The following is an 8,429-nucleotide window of genomic DNA, read 5'->3' as shown; positions in this document are numbered from 1 at the left end:
ACTGCTTCAAGGATTTAACTTGATTTTGCACGGGTGGACTCTTGGCGTTGGCTGAAGTGGGGTAGCATCCGCGCTCAATCTGCTCAGGTGTTTTTAGGGTATTTTTGGTTTTGGCTTTTGCCCCCTTGAAATGCGTCCTTGGGTTCTGCAGATCACAAAAGATAGATCTGCGCTATTGAATAAGTAGGTAGTTGTTAAATGAACAAATGAATGTCTTGAGAGCCCAAAAAAAATTCCAACACGACTGTCAAGCTGCTTTGTTGTAAGAGGTGTCGTGGCTATTGGGGTCAGAATAACGTAGGTGAAGGATAGAACTGCTTTGACTTAAAGCATTGAGGTTGGGGGGTTGGATTTATAAATTTTGCATTTTCCCGCTCTGCTCCTTGACTTGCAATACTACGAACTACCACAAGGTGGCGGTGCAGGCTAAGGTTCAAGTGGAACCGGGGCAGCGTCTTCTATTTAAAAGGAAAGGATGCAAGGATGCAAGAGGCACCGAAACTCCCCTGTGAATTATATTTTAACTACGTGTTAACAATCTACCTTCCATTTAAAAAAATCTTCACTCAAGTCACGGAATACACTGACACATTGTGATTCATATACATGGGACACAGATGTGTGAATCTTTTGTTCCCCCAATTTGCATATAATAATCCCTTTGAAAGCTTTGTGTCACCCATCTTTTAGCATCTGTTCCCATTTATCCTCATTTAGTTGCCCCTCAGTCTGTGACCATAAATTTATACAGATTGAAATCATAAATAGCCTGAGGGCAGTAATTGCGAGTTAGAAGAATCACGGAGATTTATTTTGTCAAATGAATGTGAATAAATGATTATGATCGATAAATATTGAACATATGCCAAGCATAGGGTCAGGTTTTTTATTTTTAACTGGCACAAGCTACATGTGTGATTGACATAATATTCTTTTTTTTCCCTAGGAGAAGAAATTAATATTTGGACAGATTGGGAGATATAACCAAGATGAAAGAACTTTAGCCAAAATTTCCCCACAAAATATTTCCTTACTCTAAAATTTCCTTTCTTGTCTTCATCAACCTTCTCCCCAAATATTAGCTTCCTACATCTTAATTTCTCTCTTCCAGATTAAAAAAAAAGAATTAGTCCCCCATAAATATCTAAGATCCTAAATATTTTAGTTAATGTTAGCAAATTTTACTGAAAGTAGGGAAATACACAAAAACAGAAACATGTTCAAAAGATACGGGTCCGTTTTTATTTTTTGCTTTTTTGTTTTTTGGGCCATGTCCAGGGCTCTCAGGGTTATTCCTGGCTGTGCACTCAGAAATTACTCGTGGCTTGTTCAGAGGACCATACAGGATGCCGAGGATCAAACCCATGTCAGTCGAGTACAAAGCAAATGCCCTACCCGCTGTGCTATATCTCAGGCCTGTATCAAAAGATACAGGTTCATTTTTAAAGGGCACAAAATGTACAATTTTACAACAGTTTAAATAGAAAGAATAATTGAAGGAGGAAGCTTCAGTTCCCCTTACTGCTGATGTTTTAGACATTCCTGTAAATTCTAGACTCTTTCTGAGATTGGATAGTTAACATTTTTCCAAGTCAATAAATTTTATCTGAGACCTTAGACTCAGTAACAAATAAGAGAAAATGTGGGGCAATACCTGAGTAATGATAAAATATAGAATCTAAAAGGTCGTACAAAAAAAAAAAAAAACAACAAATTCCCACCAGCTTAAGTGAGAATGCAAGATGATCCATCTTAGCAATAGAAAAGGAAATTAATAATTTTAATTAACAGTCATACAATTAATAATCAATGATTATTAATAATAATTGTTTATTTAATAACACATCTACTTAAATTATTTGTTTGTTTAAATTGATTTATTAAAATTAATTTAAAGTATTAATTAAAATTAATGAATGATAATTGAACAATATATTTAATGTACAAATTAATAATGCATCTCTGATAAACTAATTAATAAGTAGCACAAAGCCCACATCTTCCTACAAAACTCCCACAAAATGAGTCACACTTAACTTAGTCCTATACTAAGTTCCTTCCAGATTGAGGAGTTTCTCTTTTCTTCCTCCTCTTTTTCTAAAAACTCTATTTTCTGAGTCTGCATCTTTATTACTCAATATGTTTGTCCTTGAAAAGCTTGAAGAACCTGGCAACCGTGGGTGTCACTGCTGTCACACTGCTCCTGCAACATAATAATAAAGAATAAATATAAATCTATGAACCTATACCCATTTTTGATACCCAAAAATATATGGCAATGGAGTTTGGAGAGGAAGCTTTCTTTACAGATGAATGTCAGATATTGCAGAGTTGGAATGATAGAATCAGGAAAATTAGCATCATGCAATTAGTCATTTGAGAAGGGATCACTTAAGTGAGACAAAACAGTGAGAAGGTTGAAAAGAGCTCAATGGGATGAATGCAGGATGCCTGGGTTCCATTCAGGCACCACCAGGAGCAATTTTGAGCACAAATCCAAGAGTAGCCCCCAAATATCTCTAGCTGTGGCCCCAAAAATAAACCCATCACTTTGTTTCCCCCACTTTCACTAAATCTCTTTCCAATTCCTAGTGGTATACAGCTCCTAGTCCCTTTCAGTTTGGCACTGTCCTCTCCCAATCATTTTTTTAAATTTTTAATTACTTTATTTAAATACCAATATCCATATGGTTATTGTTCATAATACAGTTGTGGGTTTTATTTTTTTCACAGTTCCCAATCAAAATTTTTGTTCCGAAAAAAACCTTCAGTGTACCTCAAGTTAACATAATACTGAGCTTTTAAGGATGCAATGTCCTATACTTGTAGATAATTCTCAAAAGGTCCTCAAGGAGCAAGTCTGATAAAATGTCCACATTCACTACTGAGTGGAACATCATTTCAACTGGACTGTCGTTTCAACTTAATTTAGATAATGTTTAAGGTAAAAATGAGAGGAATAGCCTTTGTAGTTTTCTACTGGGTTTGCTTACTTTGCACATCTATGGCTGTAGCTGTAAGATGGGGGCGGGGGGAAATTCTGCAACTTTATTTCAGAATCTATGCTGTCAACCCCACCCTTGCTTCTGTGATGTGAAGAAAATGAAGTGAATGCTGTGTTCTGGCCCTTTAAAGTCTCTTCTCTATGTCTCAGCTTTGTGGAAACCCCAGGAGGTTACCCAGCTGGGCCCACTGACATTCAGGATAGACCCAGTGAGTAAACTCAAAGAATTTCCTTTAAGGATGAAAGAAAATTACTGAACCAAGAATCCAAGAGCATCATTATTTTTCTACTGATCTCAAAGCTGAATGCATTTACATATACAACCAGATTGGTTGTTCCCATCAGGTGGGAATAAATAAATAAAAGTGCATTTCCAAAGTCTATGCCTCTATATTTTTCAAGTATACATTTTTCTTTTAATTTAAAATTTTGAATTTGCGATTTCAAATTATTATACATTTAAATAATTGGGGGAAAATGAAACAATAGTAAAATCTAGAACATGAGAAATGTGTGACACCACAGTAAAAATTGCCTTTGTATTCTTGAGAGTTCTCAATGATGGTAGATAATAACTCAAATACATATCTTTATTCTCCCAAACGTTTGACTCCAAGTGAAACATACCAAATTCATAGTTTTCTGACTTAGAAAACTATGTTTTTAGAACACCCTGAGGAACAGTCACCCAAAAATGAGCTTTTGACAAGAATTTCATTATTGTAAAATACCTGTGAGTGAAGAGGATGGAGCCAGGTAGACTGACTCCTTTGGGGATTGAAAAGGAGGGGAGATAAAATAAAATTGTGATAACCACTAAAAAGGCAGGGGGAGGTGGAACAGTGGCACAAGTGGTAGGGCATTTGCCTTGCACATGCTAACCTAGAACGGAACATGGTCTGAACCCCCGGTGTCCCATATTGTCCCCTCAAGTCGGGGGCGATTTCTGAATGCATAGCCAGGAGTAACCCCTGAATATCACTGGGTGTGGCCCAAAAAGCAAAACAAAAATCAAAAAACAAAAAACAGTTGGGGCCAGAGTGATAGCACAGCAGTAGGGTATTTGCCTTGCACACAGCCAACCTGAGACAGACCTGGTTAGATTTCCCAGTATCCCATATGGTACACACCCCCACCCCTAGTCTGCCAGGAGCAACTTCGGAGCTCAGTGCCAGGAGTAACTCCTGAGCACCACTGGGTGTGTGTGCCAAAAAACAAAACAAAATAAAACAAAAAAACCCAACATGTTAACCTTGTGAACTATCTAGTGAATGTGCCTCAAAGTCATGGGTGAAGGATTCCAACCAAGTAGCACCAATTTACCAATTTACCAAGTGAGGGGTCTCAGTAGCAGGCCTACCCCTAGTATCACAGTGTGCAGTTCCCAGCTGAAAGTAATGAAAGGAAAGGATATGTGCCCTTTTAGCAAATAAAGCCATGGTGCCCCGTCAGTGATATTCCTTGTAACTGGAGATCAGCGTAGCACAAGAAATAAGCTAAATTTCAGAACTAAAATCTTTAAAGCAGTACTTGTGCATTCTGTATTCCCTACATCATAATGTTCATTGTCTCATATCAAGGGTCCACAGCTTAGGGCTCACCTGTGGAGGACAAACATGCTATGCCTCGAAATGAAGAGAGAAAAGAAACAGGTGCAACCCATGGCTTTCTTTGTGGATAGCATATTGATATTGTAATAGCAGGTAGCAATCTGCTCTGGGTTCCTGTCCATGGCATGTAAAATTATCACACTAACTACTAAGTTGGGTGTTACAACATTTATTTAATAGCTATTGTTATTTATCAGCTCAATGTGGTATATCTCTGCTGGCTGGAATAGTCATAAGAAATAGGATTGCTGTATTCTGGACAGCACCTCTTCTTAACCAAAGATCCACTTCTCTGTTTTGTTTTGTTTTGTTTTGTTTTGGGGTCACATTGGATGGTGCTCAGGGTTTACTCTGAGCTCTACACTCAAGAATCACTCCTAGTGGTTCTTGAGAGATCTTGCAGATCCAACCTGGGTGAGCCAGGTGCAAGGCAAGTGCTTTGCCCACTGTGCTATCTCTCAGGTACCAGCCCCATCATTTTTATACTGTGACCTAGGTTTATATATCATGCCACCATAACTCTGTCCCTTAGTTATTTCTGCTCTCTGGTTACACCCTATAGGGTCATCCAGTGGGAACAACTAATCTGGTTGTATATATAAATTAGTTGTGAGGTAATTGTGGGATGACCAGATAACACATGCCTTCATATATTATTTCATATGTGCATATGTAAATGGTGTAGGGGTGTCCAAAATTATTGCATGTGAAAATTAGTATGTGTAAGATGATCCATGGGAAGCCTAATCTCTCCCTCCTTTTTTTTTTTGTTTTTGTTTTGTTTTTGGGTCACAACCTGCAGCGCTCAGGGGTTACTCCTAGCAAGCTCAGGGGACCATGTGGGATGCCGGGGTTCGAACCACTATCCTTCTGCATGCAAAGCAAACGCCCTACCTCCATGCCATCTCTCCGGTCCCTCTCTCCCTCCTTTTACTGGTCATTTCATACCCCTTCCCTAACAGTAGTTTGGGGCTCACTAGCACCCTAAGTTCAGCATTTACCCTGCCAAATTCTGAATGTCCATTCAGGTGTCCATAGCATGTGGACAAGCATGTGTAAATGTGTGTGTGAGAGTTGGTGGACTTCTAAAGACATGGAATGCAATTTAATACAAAGTACACCAAATCTATACATTCTGTTACAACAAAGCATAGTCTGCTCCTTCTTCTATCACACATCCTAAAACCATAAATCTCAAGATAGTACAGCAGGTAAGGTGTTTGCTTTGCATATAGCTGACCTAGGTTCAATCTCTGACACCCTATAGAGTCCCCTGAGCCTGCCAGAAGTAATTTCTGAGTGCAAATCCAAGAGTTACTCCTGAGCACTTCTGGATGTGGCTCCCTAACAAATAATAAATAAAGTCAGACCTCTCTTAGATTGCAAGGAAATATTAGCAGTTCTCATAGATCACCCAGATATAATTTCTCATGTATAATATTTTTTCTTTTAATTAAAAAAAGTGTGAATTGTGTGAGCTTGCTGTTTTCTCTAACAGTGATTAGTTAATGCCATATTAAAGTTCAGGATGTCTTGTAATTTATAGATTTTCAAGTTGAAAGAGTAGTAAGGATAATCTCTTTCCTTCACATAATTTAATAAAGACAGTGAGTTACAGAAAATTAGTATTTGCCTCAAGATCATAGAGAACACTAGTGTAGTGTCTGTGATCAGTGGAAACACCACAGAATGCAGAGAATGCCAGAACTTCTGAGATAAGCAAACAGTTCTAATCCACCTACCCAAGAGGCAAACCAACTTCTTCCTTTCAAAGTTTAGTAAACATTTTAAGTATTCAGAGGCCTAGAAAGATAGTACAGCAGGTAGGGTGACTGCCTTGCATGTACCCAACCCAGGTTTGATCCTCAGCATTTTACATGGTCCCAAAGCACCAAGAGGAGTGATTTCTGAGTGCAGAGTCAGGAGAAACCCCTGAGCATCACTGATGTAGCCCAGATACTTATATATATAAATATATATGTGTGTGTACATATATATGTACATATATATTTCACCTCCTATTTGCTTAAGTTTTCAAATGTGTAACACTACAGAATCTTTTTATCTCCCTTTCCTTTTGTTGATATGTTTGTTTTGGTTTGGTTTGTTGGTGTTTTAATAATCAGGGAAAGTAGACACTTAGTTGTGGGGCTTGGACATGTAGTTGCAGTGCTCAGGATTGCACTTAGCATGTGTGGTGGTGCAGGGGATTGAACAGGTTATATCTTGACTAGATGGTGCTGGGAATTGAATAGGTTTCATATTCGAGTGGGCCGTAGTAACAGTACAGTGGGTAGGGCATTTGCCTTAGATGTGGCGGACCCAGGTTCGATTCCCAGCATCCCATATGGTGCCCTGAGCACCACCAGGAGTTATTCCTGAGTTCAGAGCCAGGAATAACCCCTGAGCACTGCCTGATGTGGCTCAAAAACATAAACAAAAACAAATCTGAAGGTCAACCATTGAGTCACATCCCCAGGATCTGTCATTATCTTGATCAACCTGGGGAAAAACACAAGCTTAAATTCTGAGCACTCAAAAACCACCCTATACTCACTGAATAAATCATGAAATACAGTATAAGGGAGCAAATCTACATTAGACCCAATTCTACGCTTCTCAGAGCAGGACCTTGGGTACCGAAGAGTGAGATGTACACTTGAGATATTTGAAGTGTCTTTTCTGCTGTGACCATCACTGATAACTACATTGCCATTGTATAAGTATTTCTTCAGATCAGTAGAATTCCTTGATCAAGGGTATATGCATTTGAAAATTGATAACTTGTTATTAAGATGATCATCAAAGTCACTAATACATGGACAAAACAACTGTTTACTTTAGATGAAAGGTCCAAATATTACCAGCATGAGAGAAGGGCATACACACACTAGAGTATGTCAAGATGCTACACATAGAGTGAGTGGGAGGGAGCATGGACACTGGTTGAGGAAAGTTGACACTGGAGATGTCAAAATATTATATGGATAAAACCCCTATTATGAATAACTTTATAAATCACAGTTCTTTAAGTAAGTTTTTATAAAAAATAATAAAGTTTTAAATAAGGGGCCAGAGTGGTTGCACAAGCAGTAAGGCATCTGCCTTGCCCATGTTAGCCTAGGATGAACTGTGGTTCCATCCCCCCTCAGTCCATATGGTTCCCCAAGCCAGGAGTGATTTCTGAGCACATAGCCAGGAGTATCCCCTGCGCATCACTGGGTGTGGTCCAAAACAAACAAAAAACAAAAAGCAAGCAAACAAAAAATAACACAAAATTAAAAAGTTAAAAAGCTATGCATATTTGTATTTTGTTTGTTTGTTTTTGGGTCACATCTGGTGGCGCTCAGGGGTTACTCTGGCTTTGCACTCAGAAATCACTCTTGGCAGTCTTGAGGGACCATATGGGATGCTGGGAATCGAACCCAGATCTGTCCTCAGTTGACCACATGCAAAGCAACTGTCCTATTGCTGTGCTATCTCTCTAGCCCCATATGTTTTTAATCTTTAACTTTGTGGCTGAGCTTCTAGGTCACAACTACTAGTCTTTCTACTATTCTTCTTTCATTCAGAGAAACTCCTGGCCTGGCATTCACGTGGTGTCATCACAGAACAATCAAGCTCATAGCCTAAGAACTGGACTTTTTTTCTCCTTAAATTCTCTTTTAAAGCCTTGTACTGCACAATTCACATAACTGTGAGTAGAACAAGTTGATCCAACAAATGTTGCCTTGGTGTGCTTCTCTAGATTTCCTCGCACTTGACCTTAATTCCGTTGTCAAACCACACAGTTTTCCTAGAAATATCCAAACATT

The sequence above is a fragment of the Suncus etruscus genome, chromosome 13, assembly GCF_024139225.1.
Source record: "Suncus etruscus isolate mSunEtr1 chromosome 13, mSunEtr1.pri.cur, whole genome shotgun sequence".
Lineage (NCBI taxonomy): Eukaryota > Metazoa > Chordata > Mammalia > Eulipotyphla > Soricidae > Suncus > Suncus etruscus.
The sequence above is the reverse complement of the archived record's forward strand: the minus strand, read 5'-3'. Positions refer to the sequence as shown.